The sequence below is a fragment of the Bombus bifarius genome, unplaced genomic scaffold (assembly GCF_011952205.1).
Source record: "Bombus bifarius isolate JDL3187 unplaced genomic scaffold, Bbif_JDL3187 scf7180000008008, whole genome shotgun sequence".
NCBI lineage: Eukaryota > Metazoa > Arthropoda > Insecta > Hymenoptera > Apidae > Bombus > Bombus bifarius.
In genome coordinates this window covers 4,026,132-4,043,894 of record NW_022884386.1, presented here as the reverse complement: position 1 = coordinate 4,043,894, position 17,763 = coordinate 4,026,132, and the positions used below count along the sequence as shown (strand labels likewise).

Sequence of the window (17,763 nt, the reverse complement as noted above, 5' to 3'; positions counted from 1 at the left end):
ACTTTTTCCATGAAATCATGTGCATGAGTCGTCATGTGCATCATCTATAATCAGAATTACTAATTTTATTTAAAAGAACCCACCTTTTTATGCTATCTAGTGACAATTGCTAGTGTAGTTCAAAAATATTTATACGAGTTTCAGTTGCGAGTAGTTTGATGTCTGATCCTTGAAACTTGATTTTAATTTTATAATTCGTGTACCTGAAGACGTACTCAATTCGAAAGTACGATGAATCTCGATCGATCTTGAATATCTTTGACGACATCCCAGCCTTATTGACATTGTTTCCAAGTATTGTGCTTGTACTCCTGAGGTTCTGAATTCCTAAAACACGAGCGGACCCAAATCTCTATAGATCTTGCCGTGTTCCATACAGGTTGTCCAATCAAACTTGTAACCAGAGGAGAGGAACGCCATAACCGACGTAGAAGGTACTGTTCCATGCCTTAGCACTTCCCGTAACCAAAGCGAGTCCTGCAAGAGTCAGTGGAGACAGTTAATTGTACATTTTCTAGCTCCGCTTTGTAACGCAAGCATAAGCTTTCACCGCAATTGCGTTCGCTTTGCTGCGTTTCGGAAACGGAAGATGCTAGTTACTTAAGCCAAAAGGCCTGTTTGCTACTCGAGCTCACCACGTTCCCAACTACGAATTAATTCCAACGTAATAATCTCAGCAATATCGCCGTCGGAAATTGTTAAAAAGTCTACCTTCATCTTGATCTCAAACATGCCGCGAATAAGCAACCTTAATGGAATCGAAACCATGACAAATCCTCTTCTTCGTCCAGCGCCGGTGTATCTTCGTAGCTTCACCTCTTCCTTTGCATGAATTTGCAATTTTTCCAGCCAGAAACCACTCCGATTCCTCTGAAGCGAACGAGAAAGCAAACAAGCTTCCGTTTCACAGTTTCATCCTGATGCTCCCGAGACCGCGGTGATTTCTCAGAAACGTTATTTCCTACTGCGAAAGTGGAGCGCGACGTGGCTGTTTCTGACGATAAATCGACGCTCAAAGAGCCGCTCAAGAGCCTGAAAACATCCGGTTCGCCGACGTGGCGTCCGCGTCCGACTCGAATCGGCGGTGGCGGCCTCGAAAAACGATTAAAATTCATTGTAGCTGTGAATCGAAATTCCAGCGCGGTTCATGACTTCGATCCGTACAATTAAATGCTCGTCGCATTGCGCGTACTTTTTCACAGCCGTGTGAAAGTCGAGCATGTGCGTGCAATGCCTCCACGTTCTTGCAAAGCTGTGCAATATAAGCGCGATGCTTGCCGAGCTTTAATCGCGAATAAATCGCGTTTCCTCGATGCGCGTCTTCGTTACTGCGAAAATTAAGGTGTTTGTAGGTTAATTTTCATGACTCGGCTCTAACTACTTGGCTTAAGATTTAATTAACGAATATATGACTTAGCGTCTATTTAATTTTGGAAAATTTGGTTGAGAACGATCTGAGATTCTTGCGGAATATAGTAGAATAATATTACATTGCGTAGAGCGAAAGAAATTACAATTTTGATCGACTGCGTTGTACAAATTAAAATCGAGTTGTATAGTAGAAATATTCGGAAATATTAAGGATAGATAACAAGATATACATTTAGATATAGATATCTATAAGTATATCGTACAAATTATTTTTAAATTCCACTAAAATCTTCGTAAGTATGTTAGGAATACGTAGAAATAAATTTTAACGCGAGAAAATTGCTAATTTTATTCAGCGTGATATACAATATCTTAAAAGAGTGGGAAATAAATATACAAAACGTCAAATGGTTGTTGGCATTTCCAGGTAATCTCGTTCCCCTTTCTCAAAATTTAGAAGAGTGGAATACGCGCAATTTACTTATATCCTGAGATTTCAATCACGCGTGAGAACTTTATTCCGTGTGGTTAAACAATTAGCCGGAGAACGAAAAACAAGGAACCAAAGCAATCGTTCGTATCCGTTTCGAGGTAACGGGATTAGTCGTGTTAGATAAGGAAATATTTAACTACGAGAAACACGTAGAACTGCGGAACTCCAGAACTGTTACTATAGAATATTATCTCGAAGACGGACTTAGAGTATTATCTTAAAGCTTTACAAATGGCTGTGAACGTAGACAGCGGCTGTTACAACAGAGAGGAACGCTTCTCTCCTTCGTCGACACGGTTCAATAAAAATGGCAAACCCGCTAACCGGCGCGGCGATACGCGCAGAGCAAAAATCACGCTCGTCACCGGATATCTTTACGGTCTCCATCTGGCCGCGAGGAGCTTTCGCGCGCGTCTTTACGACCGCCGCGAACGATGCTATCCGTTTTCGCCGGTACGCGATATCGCCAGCGTCGGCGCCGCGAATACGATCGCGTGTTACCGGGAGCCGCTTTCTTCGAGACGAAGGAACGAGCTCTCTTCGCTGCTTCACCAGCCAGCCGGTCTTTACTCCAGACGCGTTTTAAAGGCGTGCGAACAACGTGCGAAATGCATCGCGACCAGTGTTCATTCGACGTGTTAATTTTCTTCGTATATCTCCCAGCGACGCTTCGATAACATCGTAAAGGACTTTACGGTGTTGTCGCGGTAAAGGGGTGATGTATCATTCAGCGATTTCTCGGTGATAAAAGTTTCCAGACAAGTTGGAAGTTCGGCGACTTTATGAAAGTCGCTTAAATTATCGGTTTAAACGCTACAACTGTATTATGTAAATGCACATTAACATTGACGGACAAATGAAAATTAAAAATTGTTGCTGATGGAGGGGCAGATAAAGTGAGATTATAAAATCGAAGGGGCTTAGGGGCAAAGCTTACGTATTTCGGAAATTGGCACAGAGATTTGCGAGATATATGTATAATATATGCGAAGAAGGAGATAAGGAATACTGTAAACCTTGTGCGGAATTGTGTGCTATCGATTTAGAATTGTTTCTTCTTTTATAATATACATATTCTAATAAATCGTATATAACCTACAAATTTAGAAAGCGGATATTATGGCATTTATAGAAGTTTATATACACTTGGTTTCAAATATAATTTCGTATCGTTTAGTAATGATTTCATGTAGCTGCAAAAATTGGATATCTGCTGTGAAAATGGAATGCAGAGAACTTAATAAAGAAACGCTTAATTGGAAAATAAGATGTGCACTTATATTTATTGTATGAAACATACATATCGTAAGGAAATTTGCTAGATGAGAATAAAATTTTCTACCTGAGATTCAAGATGTTTCCATAAATAATTGTAGTTATCATCTCATATATGTAATTATTTAAAACTCTGAATACGTCTAAGTTATTTTCTGCCACCGATGAATAATTCAACCAATTGGTACTAATTAGTACTAGATAATTTAAACGCACAGAAATATACAGAATACCCAGGATAAGGTTCTCGTTGTAATCTTCAATGCGTGTAAAAGATCTCTACTTAAGTTCCATTTATTTAATTGCTACTAAAAATATGAAAACTCGGCAATCTAATTACATCTGTCTTGCTAAATGTAATTTACTTTTGTAAAATTACATTCTTCCTTTCTTTTCTATGAAGCTTGTTTCTGTCCGCCACAAGTATGCCAGTCCAGTATAGACTGTTTCTACTGACGGACGTTTGCTAGAAATCGTAAAGCTGCAGTACGGTAGTAATCTGAAAACAGTGAGCATCCATAATCTCGGTTAAGGGGTAGTTATTAAACGCGAGATACAACTCGCGAGTTGCCTTTTCCACCATCCGGATCCCATGAAGCATTGAACGTTGAACCGCGATAGAACGCGAAGCTTTTAATAACAGCGATCATCGAGGAACGGATGTACAAGTGTTGTTTGGAGGAATTTTTAACGAGCAGCGAAACCGGAGTCTGTCGCTGGAAATTTATAGTCTGATCGTTTATTAATACCGAGGAAGATTTCCCCAGGCTGTGATCATTGTTTATGCAAAAGACGGCCACAGAATGTGAGCGCGGCTGCGGCTGTCTTGTTGGTGCACGGAGGCTGCAGGCGTTTCGAGGCCCAATTAACGGCGTGTCATGCGGTCTGCAAACGAGTTTTCGTCGGCGGAGAAGCGTCAAAAGGTGGCCGGCTTGCCCGTTCAACCCTATAACATAGTTACGCGTTAATTGCGAAAACCGCTTGAAACGGGATAAGAATTAACATGCGAGCAGCAGCCGCTATCCTCGCGAATTTGAATCAATGCTGATCGTACCGCGTGTTTCCACTTTACTGTTGATTCTACGGTCCGTTTGGGGAATGTATTTCGTAGGATTTGACGGGGTTGGTTAATTCTCCTTCAAAGGGATAAGTTGAAAATCTATCTTGTACATAGAATGTCCCGGGATTTCACAGCTTTTCGTCAATATTTTCTATGACGTATAATGAAGCAAAAACGTTATACGAACATGCGCCGTTTCAAGCTTTATGAAAAAGTTACAATAAAAAAGAAAAGAAAAACAAAGTGCATAGAGAACATTACTTTGGCCTGCAATATCGTTTCCAATTTCGCGTCATTGGACTTTTATGTATGTATAACTTTCAAAAAGAGATATATTTCGAACGAAAATGACACGAACGATGGACACTTTAAAACGGTTTACCAACAGCTAATAATTACGTTGATTATGCACATATTGTTGTTTCGCAGTATAGTAACTGGACGTCTATTATCGTTCCCTCTGCATTATATACCTTCGTCACAACTTTTTGACGAAGCTTCAAATGACCCACGTTTATACAATTTACTTGACTATACCCATAAAATACATGTACAAAGTTTTGCCATTAAACTTTGGACACTCTATATATATTATAAGGCCTTCCAGCCGAATGCTTGATTATAAAGTAGTTTGTACATCCTCTTGATTGGTTTTCTGCACGTTTGAGGTTTATAAATCGCATCCCGGTATTCCACGTTTTTATTGGAAAAGAATCGCTCCACTTGAGAATCCAATTCACATCGCGTTCCAACGGACCCCGTAATAGACGTATTGTCGATCACGGAAGAAAATCGACGATACGCCGCTTTATGCCCCGCCGCGCCGCGCTGTCGGGAAACTCGAATGAATTAGCTGGATCCAAGCGAGAACCGGAGATATTCAACGAGTTTCCGTAAACCGTTTGAATGTGAATAGCCGGCGATGAACAAGCGAACGAGAGAACAAGCGAACTTCGACTTCGCCGCGGTCTTGTCTCAGTGAAAAATTAATATCTCCCGGGCGCGCGTCATCGTTTAAGCTACAAAACATTAATGGAAGACGTTTCGATGGAATTACGGAATAGAAAGACGGAGAAAGCTATTAAAATGAATTTATTGAAGGCATTTGGCCGACGTTCAGCTTTAAAACCAGTAATTCTGAGTCATTTATGGATGGTTCCGCAGTCGAGACAGTACGGACAGATTCGTCGCTACGGCGAATTATCTTTCGTCGACATACGTATTCGTAGGTGAATGACATTCTACTAGGCTGCCAGGGCATATTGGCAGCGAAACAATTTCTCGCCCCGAGGTCGTTAACCATCCCCACCGAAGCATAGTTTTCACGGCGACCGAGTGAAACCGAAGGCCAACGACGCCGACGATGATAGCGGTAGCGGAGGTTACACGACGAGGATGACGGTCGATCTGAAAGTACTCGCGTCCGCTAAAAGATTCATCGTTGAGAGGGAAATGGCGCGAAAAGAGAAGCGAGACGAGAGACTAGACGAGAATGAAAAAAGGAAGCGTAAGGTCTCGGCGAGATTCAATCGTTCCTTCAGTCTGCAGGCAGCTTAATAGCAGACCGGTCACTCCGGCATCACCAAATACCTATATACGCTTGTGTCTGTGTCAGAAAATGGTGAATTTCATTCAATATAATCTATTCTTCGATTTCTTTAAAATTGATCTGTCGCTTCATATAATCGGCAATTCCATTAATATGGCGCAAGACACACGATAGTAGACAGAGAACGTGTAAGGTTGAATGGCCTCTCCGCTTGCAAGCTATTCATTCTTTTCCAAGTCTTCCGCGTGTTTAATGTTGCATCGATATTCTCCAACGTCGGTTGAAGAATGGAAGCTAGCCCGAGTAACGTCTGCCAGGACGAGAATAAGTATTCCGCGTAACGATCCGGTTCGGGCTAATTCCGACCGCGATAACGAGAATAATGCTCGACAATGAAACTCGAAGTAGAGGCGGCCGTGTCACGGCATAATAATCATTCCAGGAGCAAGCCGTGGCTCAACGTCCACTTTCCCTGACCTGAAAACTTGCACAATTTTTTTATACTCTGGCAGAGAGTGCAGTCATTCTTCCTCGCCATGATGGCTAGACTACCAAATTAGACTATAGACGAGTAATCGTCTCGATTCTCGGAGGGTGCGCTGTTTACTCGCGTTACACGACCACTGGTATCGGCCCCGGATTGTCTAATGGGGTCCGAGACGACGCGGTGCGAGTACGACTATCTGCAATTCTCTTTTCCACCAAGCTTTAGCTACCGCCAACCCCTATGGGACACTCTCTCTTCAGTCGGTGGACAACGCTGCTGTTTTCCAAGCTGGTTAGGTTACTCGCGATAGATTGCGAAAAAGGACAGGTCTCGACATGTGTCTCGTCGTACGAGGGATTACCGGTGTATCGTTCCTGAACCGGGTAGTTTGCGGGGTTCTGCGGTTGTTCCGTGATCTATCGATCAGTGCACCAGCAGTAACGATACGTTTAACGTTAAGAATATTCACAGTTTCTTTAATTCGTCGAATTAGGACGATAGACGAAGACATATCACTTTTTTATCTACAGTGTTATATCATGCAAGACGTTCGAACGTTACATTGATTAATTTCATAAATTGAAGAATAGGCTTACTTTCGCATTATAAATTTAACATTCTACAAACTTATATAGGTCAATATGAGATTAATTCTAACTTGGAAGAGAGCGTGTTCCAAATTTATGATCTCTAATCTGTTCTCCGATATTAGAACACCAGTGATAAATTTGAAGGATTTCTTGATTTTGTCTTTCAGCCTGGATATTTCGCTTGGATACATTCAAGTTCAACGAACCATAGTTCCGTGTAGTTCGCTTAAGCAATCAAGCAAGTTCCGTAGCCGGGCTGCTTACATTCGAATCGACTGTCGTGGGTCATTGTTGACAGAGATACAACTCCGCCGTGGTAATCATCGTAGTTTGCACGAGCATGCAGCTGTGATGACTAGTTGCGCTGCAGTCAACCTCTCGAATCCCACCGAATCGTCTCGAAACGGAGATTTCGTGCGGTTATAGGCGAAATGTGTGGCTAAACGCGTCATCCTGGCGAAATCAAGGGAATTCCGATCGTCGATTGCTCGTCTAGTAACTCGTAATCCACGCTTCAACTGCCAAGTATGCTAATTGATCGAAAAAAAAGCACGTAACAATGGGGGAGAGGGAAAAAGAAAAAGGAACGAACGTAGAATCAAGGAAAATGGAAAACGACGGTGCGTTTCATCTCGAGAAAAGGCGTACAGATAGGCAGCCGCAATGCGTCGAATAATGCACCGATGAGGAAAAAAAATAAGCGAAGAGAAAGGGGAAGAAGAGCGAATGTCACGCTCCACGAACTGCCAGCTCTTTTTACTCGTTGCACGCGAATGCATTCCTGTCAAGCATACCGCACGCGTGTGTATTATGTGTTCGAATAAATTTGAATACGAATGAGAGTACGATGAAAAAGAACAGGGGCGGTCGGGGAGGCAAAGAGAGAAAGCAGGGCGCGGTGGTCAAGGTAGAAAGGGAAGAGAAATGATAAAGAGGAACGGAGAAAGAGCGAAAGATAGCAGGGGTGGAAAAAAAAATACGAGAGGATCGAGTGGTTGTTTCTCTCTAGATCCGGAGAGTCACTATCGCTGCCGAGGGGAAAATTAAAATAAATCGCGGTTCGCTTGGAAATCGACGGTCGAAATCGACAGCTGCCAATTAATCGACCGACTGTATCCTTTCGTTCTCGAGCTGTGTTGCCCGGATTTTATCTTTTAATTGGCGGGGGACATTGGCCTCGGCCGGATTAGCCGTTACTCTCCAGACTTTGAAAGATCAATAAAGCCTGCTGCGCTCGTGGTACACTCGAAACCTCGCTATCTTCCAGCTACGGCAATGCTCGACTTCGTGCAAGATTGCGTCCAGCGTACGTCAATATTTTTCTGTGTCACGAAAACCTGGTGGGTAGAAGGGAGAGAAAGCAAGGGGTTGCAGCGGGAAAAGAGAAAATACCCGAAACCCGGGAATCACCGACATCGTCTCCTCTTTCCATACGAATTTACGCAACAATTCGCTCGTGTTGTTCGTCGTTTCTCGACCGAATGCCACGCGGCGCTTGTCTCTGCTCGTTGACACGAGAACGTCACTTTAGAAATCAGCGTCTGATTCATCCGAATTTTCTCCGTTCGATGGTTATTTTTAATCACGAAGCATTTAATCATTCGACCATTGAAACGTCTTTTCAATCGAAATATTTTATCGTTTGGCATTAAACCGTGGCACATATTTTCTACAAACGGTAGACATCGTTTCAAAAATCGACGTATGATAACGCGCTGATTAAAAACCCGTCCCAGCTCGAGGAGGCTAGTGAACTGTCAAAAGGGGTAATTGCTCGCGGTGGAAAGGACGAAAAATGGTCGCATTTAAATGCCAAAGCGAGGAGTGATAAATTAATCGACGCCGGACAGCGAGTTAATTGTTCCCTTCAGCGGTAACAAATGGGAATGCAGAGGGTATTATCGTTAGGCTGGGAAAAATATCACCGGATAAAACCGTGCAGTCGGCTTATAGAGATATATATTTAATTAGCGGCAACGTGCCGCCTCGATCCGCTGCCAGAGAGAGGGGTTCGTTCCTTTCTTACCGCAGGCCCTTTTGTTTCACCGTTATTCCATATAACACGCACACAACGATATACCACGATACGGGATATCGCCTGAACTACGAGGGTGAAACCACCATATTGTGAACGTGCGTGAAGGGTATACCTGAACACGCTGTTTCCATTTCGTTCGACAAAATAGACCGTCCCCTCTCGCTAACGCGACAATGTACTGTACTACCAATTGGAGACCTCTGCGCTATTCTTCGCGCATAAACGTGCGCTCAGAGATACACTGGGGTGAATTTATGGATTGATATCTTCGTGATAGTCTCGAACGCTACGCCTCTCGAATGTCGCAACCGTGTCAGAAAGTTTATGTTTTCGTGGGTTCCTCCCTATTCTTCCTACTACAAATGGATTGCCGATACTACATCGACTGGGGTTCGTTTTATTGCGAGATGTATAACGTTTTCGTTAATATATTTTCTATAGAGATTCTGATTTATTAGTAAATAGATTTGCGGTCACGCATTTTTCAAAATGTGCTTCATGTTTAAGAAGCGTAGTATCGTAAATATAATATTATAATGACGATTTATTTACGATGAATGGATTGTACAGATGTTGATTAATCGCAATAACTTATTATGGTCTAGACAACGCAATAGTTATTTTGTAACTCTCGTCACAACGGATCCAACACTCTCTCTCTCTCGCGCGCGCGCGCAGACCACACTCTCACGACAACGTTGGCAACACTCTCACTTCTTGATTTGCACTCTCCGACTGCTCAAAATTGTACTGCCTGCCCTTCGATCTTTTTTGTCTTCTCTCGGAGAGGACCCGCACTACGCTCGGGTCACGCCACCATTCGCGCCTATGATCGCGTATGCACCTTCCTTGTGTATGTGAAAAAAAACGGACCGAGGGCGAATCGACGTTTCTGGAACTATACGCTAGTCGCTACATTGTATGCATTTCGCCGGTCCTATACGACGATCTGTCTGCGGCACAGCATTATACTATCCCGAGAAACTCGAACTTAAATATATGATGGACCAAGCGTATGCCCCCTCCCCTTTTTTTTGATATTACAGGAGATACACGGAAAATAATTAGTCGTCTGATCTCGTCTAGATTTCTATACTCGTATCCCTTCTGACTTTACCGAACTTGATTTACTTCGAAGATCAGTCACGATTGATAACTGATTCATAGCTGGCGCGCGTTGCGCTCTCTCCTAATTAAGCCGCAAGCCTTAGCCGCGATTTGCATACATGCATAAGCACGTGCGTGTGCACAGCCTGCATAATCTCCAAGTTCGGAAGATTCTCGACGTGCCTTCGAAGGAACTGCCTATGAAGATGGTGGTACGTGCGTCGCAACAATCTATGTGCATTAATGTGGAATCACGTGTCAGATAGGTGCTTGATATACATATGAGTCGTTCACAGGGCAAAGTGGTCGACTTGTTGGAATTATCCAAATTTTAGTAGCAAAACGCTTGATCGTTTGATGAGTCCTTTATATGATCTTATCGATTTTCTCTATCTTTTGTTTGGTGGAAGCAACCAATTTGACAAATAAGCGATTCGTATGCAATTGCTGACGAAAGTATACGAACAATTGTCGAGTAAATATGACGTCTTAATGATTCTCTTAATCTATTATTATAATCTATTATTGTAAGCCTAAATTTCTAAATGCGTATATAAAACGTACAATATAATATATCGATAAGTATCCAAAAATACTTCCATAAGCCATTGTATAGAGAATGTTTGTGTTAGTATATTAATAGCATTTTATATATAATAGCAAAGAGTAAAATTCGCAAGGCTGGTATAATTGATTGGCTATAAAATTCTGTATGAACCGTTTCGAGAGCACATAGAATTATCCTTAGAGTTAGTACCGTTTCATTATTGAATATTCCATTTCAAGAACAATTCGACAGGAATTGTTTGATAGATCGAGAAAGTTTTATACGTTCTCCTTTGTTACCAACATAGCACTTTTCGTTTTATTTTACATTTAACGAATGAAAATCTATTCGCAACCGAACTCTGACAGCTTCTACGGTTGCAACGTTCGAGATGAACAACAGAACGCTCGGCGCCACGTACGATTTGGCCGGGAAAGGGACTTGTTCCAGACGAAAACGGGAATCCCTGAGGGATCGATGCAAGGAATGCATAGGAGGAGCCGCCAGCACGGGTCACCAACGACACAGGAAGTCGGTGAACGATCGTCGAACAAAATCACGGTGCGCGCAGCGATGCAGAAAACTCCGGGGCTCGTCCGTAGCGAACGCAGACACATTGTGGTCGAGGAAAGATCCGGTCCGTGGAGCTCGTGCGTTATAACTTTTTTGGGACGAGCATCGATGAGAACGAAAAGAACGGTGCCAGTATCCGGGGTCAACATTTTCGAATCCGTGCCAGATTTCCGCGGTCGCGTTAGTCACGTATACAGCGAATTAATCGGGTTACACGAATTCTCGGAACCATACAGCCAGAGTCGATCCAGGAAATCTCCAACCCCCTGTTCCACTTTTGTAGGAGATAAATTATTTGATCGTCGCGACGGGTTTAATGGATCGTCGAAATTTTTCGTCTCGATAAGCCCTGAGCGATTCTCGCTTGTAATTTCCTCGAAGAAGAAGGGCAATCGAAATTTTCGAACGTAATTCCGCGGAGCAACGATCCCAAGGAACGATCATATGTCCGGCTGCCGATGGTATTGCTCGTGGACAAAACGCCGAGGAATTCAGCTCCTTTTCTTGCTGGAATTGAATAAATGAATCAGAACGATAACTGGTCGAGATATTACTTCGTTAGGTGATCGTTGCCTGTATTCGCCAGTTCTTGCAACTGATTTCGCGATGTAAGACTTTGCGGTTGTATGTAACATGTACAAATATTCCGTACAAACGAAGAGGCACTACTATACCGAAATTCGGGTACGCGAAGTTAGAATATCGAAACGTATTGAAATTGCACGTTGTAGAATGTACATAACTATGGAGACGTACGAAACTGATATGATAAAGTATGCTCGGTCAACTGTAGCTAGAGTTGGGAATCGTCAGAGCGGAATCGCTATGTATATCGCGTTTCTCGCAACAAGGGAACGTTGAAACACACGCGGATATCGGGAACGAAAATAAAAATGCATTAGAGACGTATATCTCCCGCTGAAGGAAACATGTTCTTTAAACGGGCGAGTCTGAGGATCGCGGTGGAAGACAAAGCTTGAAAAGGAGAACGCGGTGGATTTCTGAAAAGAATCCATATACCGGTTTTATTCCGGAAAGCCGCAATGAGCTCACGTCCCATCGATTTCTATGGTACACTATACACAAAGACTACTGTTCAGTTTGTACGTAGTCCTTCCTCTTCTGGTGGAACTATTTTCTACCTTGGAATCTCTCCCGACCACGACTCTTCGTCTATTCGCAAGTGTACTGTACGAAACATCGTGCGGACTGATTTCGACCAGTCGATAGAGGTGGTCGAAATTAGAAAATACCGACACGCCTCGAGTGGAAACAATTATTTCGCTCCAAAGTCTCATGAAGTACGTGCAATGACTGAAGAAACATGGCATTGCCGCCACCCGTCTGGACTAAATAGATCTCTTATTGTTTTCTATTTCGCACACGACTCTCTCTTTCTACCTCTCTCCTTCCCTCTCTCTCTCTCTACCTCTTTCTTTTTCTCTCCGCTCTTTATTCGTCTCTTCTGTAACATTCAGAGCGTGCTAAAATATTTACAAATTCCTTAGACGAAACTTCTGAAAGAGAATAGGAAGAAAAGAGAGAAATACGATGCAGATGGTGAAGAGGAGGTGACTTTCGTATATCCTTCGTTGGTCCGTGCATCAAGTTGCTTCTCAGTTGCCAGGGTTAACAGAAACAAAGAGCTTACGAATTTCTTGCGACTATGGCCCTTGTTCAGCTTTGCAAACAAGTCTAACTTGTTTCTCGAACCGCGTGTTATTTGCCGTACGTTTCTTCTGTTTGCGGATAAATATTGAACCGTGTGCCCTATCCGATGACCGGTTGCTAGGACGAAACATGTGACTTCCTTGCCATGAATACAAGCAACCACGTAGGATTTCAATAAACGAGCGGGCAAGCTCCCCGGTGATGTTGAGAAGAGATAGCGTGAACCGGCACGCGGTAGGTTCCCGTGAAATATATCGAAACCCCCTCGTGGGTTTTAATGGCAATCTTAAATATACGACCTTCATGCGAACTTCTCTTTTTCACGTGGTTATGTAACGGAGACCCGGCTAACCCGGCCCCGGTTGGGTTTATTTTAATAGGAGAGCCCTGCAAAGTTGAAACTTTCATCGATAACATTGCCTGTTCCAACGGACGGTTATAAAGTAGTTAAGTCCCGCTCGTGTGATTTATGGACGACACAGCAAATCTCATTTCGCCTCTCCTTTTTTTCTTTCGCTTTTCTTTCTCCTTCTCCCCCCCTTCCCTTTTTCTATCTTTTATTTCCCATTTATTCTTTTTACTTTTGCCTTGCCGTTTTCCTTTCGCTTTTTACTTCCATTCTCGCACACCGATATCAGGCAATACGCACGGGAAAAGTTAGCGAGCAACGCTCCGTTGGGAGCTTAATTTGGTATCGAGGATAGATTATCAATCATTAAACAATTTTCCCTGGCAAGCGCGCGAAATCATAGACGAATACCTCGGCGGAACAGGAACCCATTAATCTTCGACCGGTCGCGCCAAATAAAAACGTTTCGGTGCATTCTTTCCGCGCCGCAGCGGGCTACGCGAGTATCCACGCCAACGTGGCTGTCGTTTATCGCGTTTTCTAATAGAATCTGTGAATACCGGAAGAACTTACGATCTCTATGATGCCACAGGATGGAGAGTCTTCTTTTTGTTTGAAATCTCTGAGTGAAAATTAGTTTTAGTACCACTTGAGGCACAATCAATAGTCAGTTGGTGAATTATTTCGTGTCAGCGTGATAGCACGGTGTAAAACGGTCATCGACTTCGGTTAACCGGAAATACGCGTGGTTATTTCTATTTGGAATAATGGCAAGCTGGCAGCCGATACTTTTAAATAAAAGGTCAATGACATTCGAAACGTCCAGTCCTTAACAAACTATACTTTATAAATTTCAAAACAAATGTATTATATTCGTAAATGTTGGACAATTAAACTCGCATATATAAAAGGAAAGTTTCACCTTACAATGAATATATTATTAAAACTTCAAAGATTCATATAATTGATGCGATAAGTCTGACATTTTATATATTACGATCTATTAACTGCGTTTAATAATATAGAATAATACTTTATTCCTATTTCTTTAAATACATAATTTGAATTTCTAGTCTCTTTACTTCATAATAAATTACTAAGTATTAATTTACCATTAATTATTTAATCCGATTGTTTTAAATACTGTTGTCAAATACAAATGCGCTCTTTATCTCTAATCTTTTTCAAATTTAATATCAGAATATTTGCGAATGATAGTATACGCTTACGTAATGCTTACTGTGCCGGACCGAATTAGCTGCAAGTGGAAAGAAAGATGACTCGAGTTTACAGTAGAAACGGACGGCGCGTTGTCAGACACAGTTAAACGCGGTCGACGGAGGATCGCGCTATTCTTGGAAGTACACGATCGCCGCAACGCGTTCAAGCGCATGTACGTCGTCGCCATAATTCGTTCAACATCTTTTGTCCAATTTTATACGATGTAATTGGAAAGAATGAGGAAAGAAGATCGCGTCCGCGTAATTCGTAAAACGTACACCAAGTGGTATTTAATAATGTTCAATGCAATTGACACTCGAGTAGTCGCGTAATAAGATCTCATTAAAGCGTGTACGACGCTTTCAACTCAAACCGGAAACATTTCACGCTCCGTTTCTTTCGTTTCTTCATCTTTTGCCGGTTCGTTCAAACGGAGATTGCATTCATCCAAACCAATGAGATCATTATTTCTGGGAATCAATCGAATAATTTTCTTTTTTCCGCCTTGAATAAAACGTTTGACAAGAATATGCACGATTTTGCGGTTCAGAGGGTCGCTGCATAAAGACGCGCGGAATACATTTTATCGCGGTCGTTCCTCTTTCGCGACGTTCTCCTTTTTCTTTCATTCGTTAAAGGCGCGCTTCCTTCCTGTTCGTAGGTTTCGTAGTAATTTTCTGGTAACCTTTCGATTCTCAATGTTTCCGCCATGATTTATTCATAACGATGCCAAGCATCACCAAAAGTTACGTGATACGTTAAATATTTGTAAATATTCATTGTAACCGGTTGAGATTTTTGCATGCTTCCTATGTGGGTGTAGCCGTATCACATTTGTTAGTCGACCATTGAGAAAACCAAGTTATCGCCGAACATCAAAGCCACTGCGAGACACGGAAGGCACACGACCACGAGGATCAATTAAATATTCAACGACGTCTACTTCAGTCTCGTGACCCAGTAACGTGATGCCGATATGCAGTGATGCGATACCGTGCAACAGTATATGTAGCTTATTGTGCTTTTTTCTCTTTCCAAATCGAGACAATGATCAGCAAATGTATACGCGGCACGTATTTACCTTCTTTTTTCCACGAATACCGACGCTTCGCTAAGACCAGGCTTATTTTTAATTATCCCGGTTGGCGGAACGAGTGGATAAAGAGAAAGAGAGAGGGGGGGAAAACGCGAAGAGAGATAAAACGGAAGAGGAGGCAGTCGGCGTAAAAAGAAGGGGAGAAACGTCAAGTAGCGAGGGAAAACGGACACCATACGCGGCCCTTCATAATCTTCCAAATATCTACGAATTACGGTTTTTAATTCGGCCGTACCGATTATGTCGACAGATACCGCCGCGTGTCTGCTTGAATTTTTATTCTCGTTCCTGGGAAGGCTTCTTTCCAACATCGTGTGTGACGCGATTCCGTCGTGATCGTACTCCGAAAACAAGTATTATTCATGGCCTGTCTTCCACGAGTTCCCTTGCATCCTTCTTTAGTCACGGAAACAAAGAGAAGACAATGGAAAGCACGCGAAAATTGGAGCAGTGCTCCATCGAAATCGCGGAAATTGTCGCGTTGCTTGCCCGACGCTCTTCGAATTTTCCGACGACAATTTTCGGCATTCAGGTAACGGTTGGAGAAGTCGACTTCTCAAGAAATTTCCCAGAGAAAATTCCCGGTTAGTTAGATATTTTAAACGAGACGGAGCGAATGTATCCCATTCAACCTTTGTAGATTGTAAACAGCATAATAATGACCATTCTTATTAACATCCGGAATGGAACGGGGAATTTGGCGAAAACTTGCCAGGATTCGCGAAGCAGCTCGCGGAAGCAGTCTAATTAGCAATGCTAACGAAAGTTGGCGAAATAACGGAGGCCGAAATCCATATCGAATTAAGTGGTGTTGGATAGGCGAACACGTCATCAGTGCTACGGCACGATACTCGAGACATGGTTGAAATGTCCGAAACGCCACGATATACTCTTCCTTCTTCGTCCTTTCCGCGTTTCTATCATGTTCTTTTCACTATCCTCTTCTTTACCTTCTCTTTCTCGTGCTTCGTTACGAACGAACGCGACGTTAGCTGCCGGAAGGAACAAGAAATTAATAGCAGTGGCTGCTAAGCAAAATTGTGCGCGGTATTACCTTCTTTAAAAGGTGCGCTGATTAAGAGCACCCTCGACCTACTTAACTCTTTTTCCAGAATAAAATAATCGTGAAATTAAACTCGCGATGACTGAAGCTATTTGAAAGTTAAATCCGCGTCGTGATGAGCTAGAAGGGCAATCGTGTAACGTAACTAAATGTTCCTCCTGCTCTTCTTAACCTCTCCCATTTACCTACCTTTTGCCACCTTTCGGACAGTTTCTCTCCCTTTTCTGTCGAGTTTCATTCAAGCGTGCGAAGTGCTTTTTACGATACCGCTAGTCGCGTCTAAGACGGCCATACCAACCGCGAAGTAAAACGCAACGAAAACAAAGTTTCTACGACGTCGTTGAGTGCTCGTACCGCGTTATTGTTCGCATAAATAAATACCATATATATATATGTATATATATATGTATATATAATAGAAGTGCCTAGCCATCTTCGATAATGGAAGTCTATTTATGTCGCGTTTCTTCTACGACCATCCTGTCATAGGGTAATTCTTTCGCTTCGTTGCATCTACATTTTTTGTCCCTTCCTTGCTCTTCGGACGACGTGTTAATCTATTACTGGGTCGGCAAAATTAGCCATACTGTGAAAGCCTCTTCGTCGTTCAATTATTTTCAGTCGAGAAAAAAACGTTCATTCATAATCCATTTAATTTTATCGTGCACGTGTATCCGCTTCGTAATCGATTCAAAGAGAGTAGCTAGGCGTTACGGCCGTCGCAGAAACCAACCATTCCGATTAATTAGCCGCTAAGGCAAATCCTTAACAAGTTTTAACCGAGAAATCCTTTTTAATCACCGCATCGAATATCGTTACTCGGCGGGGATTAGCAGTCGTGACTCGACGAGACGACATTGCGACGCGAACGATGGCGCCGTGGCACCTCGACAAATTGAGAATCTTCGCGAAGCTAGCCAATGAAGCGTGCTCTCGCGAACCACTTGTCCGCGCGAAACGGATTATCGATACTTGGTTTACTTCACTTGCGCGACCTAACGATGTTATTGTACGATCAATCGTTTGTTTGAACAGCGGCGATGCTGACGCGGTTCGAAATCACTCTCTGCTCTGCCCTATCGTTCCGTGATCCTTCGTCCTTCACCTAGTTCGCATGGGCTGCTCGGTTCGTTATCGAGCTCGTTAAATATCTTGGAAAACCGCTGAACTCGCGGATCGATCGAACGCTCGCGACACTCGAGGCGAACGTGTTACCGGAGACAAGTCGATTTGTTCGATGCCGAGAAAATGAAATGGAATGAAGAGAACGATG

General features: G+C 42.8%; 1 protein-coding gene across 2 annotated transcripts in view; it reads left to right on the top strand.

Annotated features, from left to right (window-relative positions):
* The window catches only part of LOC117206840 (irregular chiasm C-roughest protein-like), a 154,638-nt gene that overhangs the window by 71,831 nt on the left and 65,044 nt on the right, over positions 1–17,763 (top strand). The gene's annotated exons all lie outside the window — the stretch shown is intronic.